This window comes from Amphimedon queenslandica, unplaced genomic scaffold (genome assembly GCF_000090795.2).
Source record: "Amphimedon queenslandica unplaced genomic scaffold, v1.1 AMPQUscaffold_2819_Cont25180, whole genome shotgun sequence".
In the NCBI taxonomy this organism is placed as follows: Eukaryota; Metazoa; Porifera; class Demospongiae; order Haplosclerida; family Niphatidae; genus Amphimedon; species Amphimedon queenslandica.
The window spans coordinates 88-1,338 of record NW_003556847.1 but is presented as its reverse complement, the minus strand read 5'-3'; the positions used below and the strand labels follow the sequence as shown (position 1 = coordinate 1,338).

At 31.9% G+C, this 1,251-nt stretch overlaps 1 long non-coding RNA gene across 1 annotated transcript; it reads right to left on the bottom strand.

Moving 5' to 3' along the window:
• Positions 1–5: 5 nt before the first annotated feature.
• Positions 6–1,041, bottom strand: LOC109593111 (uncharacterized). The gene is made up of 3 exons (XR_002190738.1): positions 811–1,041; positions 683–757; positions 6–92 (listed from the first exon to the last, which is right to left on the bottom strand). It is a non-coding gene; the product is annotated as an uncharacterized LOC109593111 (long non-coding RNA).
• Positions 1,042–1,251: the final 210 nt, after the last annotated feature.

Here is a 1,251-nt window from a genome sequence, read left to right as displayed (position 1 = left end):
TATCATAAATGACTTTACCGTTTTAGGTTATAGACATTGATCCATTCAGTTACTCCTGGCTCACAAGGATGAATTACAATAGCATCATATATCTACATGTACACACAGTATGTTATACAGTTGTATCAATTAAAGATGAAAAATTACTTAATGAGTACATGTACATTGTACATCATGTAAATGCAAATTTCTGGAATTCAAGAAACAAAAGTAGTAAAATTACATACCGTACATTTGAAATGAAGAACTACACATCCTGTATGCACATGTACATAGGTATCAAGCAGGCTTAAATAATTATTTGAGTGTGGTCAAATGCTTAAATAGTACTACAATAGAGTACTCGTACTCATACTCAATACAATTTGCAAAAATGAGGGACTTGTACTTGTACTCATTTTAAAATTTTAACAGATACATGTAATGTACTTAAATACTTCTTAGAGTACATGTACTTTGCCCCAAGCCAGGTAGCAAGTAGAAATTTAGGCAAATAAAATTTTACCTATAAACCAAAACCTTAACTTAAGACGTTGGCATGGTAAAACATTTGTAAAAAATTATTAATTTCCGAACCTTCATTTTTGAAAAGCAACTTGCCCAAATTATCTATTCCAATCTACATGCATCTACTATGTACGACATACATGTTACATGTAGCTACACAATATATCATCATTACCTGCCACGAGTCTCTGTGAACAACAAGAGCTAGTAAGAAGTCTGCAATTAAGTCAATGAGAATGGACAGGAAGACCTAAATAGATCAGTCAACTCCTTTATCTCAATAATAGTGTGAATCAATCATACCTTTAATGTACCATCAACTGTAACGGCAATCTCTGCATCTGTAATGTGAGTAAGAAAGAGGAGACAAAAGTGTTAAAAGTGTAAAAACAAACCCAATTTATGGCCTATTAATATTAAATTTGTGTCATGTCTTCAGAAGAATCACTGTACGTGTTATCATTTTGAAAAATGTGATGTAGTATTAACACAACATACAAAACTACATATTACATGTACATATATGTCTTGGTATAGCCATTGACAAAAGGTCTCAGAATAGCTCATAAACATAATTGTAGACTGATCAAAATTACATGAATGCATTAGAAAATAGACAAAAAATATTAAAAGTACTAATTATTAAATTGGGTACCTCTAACCACAGAATAGAGGCCCAACATGTACATGTATGTCTGTCTGTCAGCAGTTAATCAACAGAACAGGTGACTGTATAAAACGTGC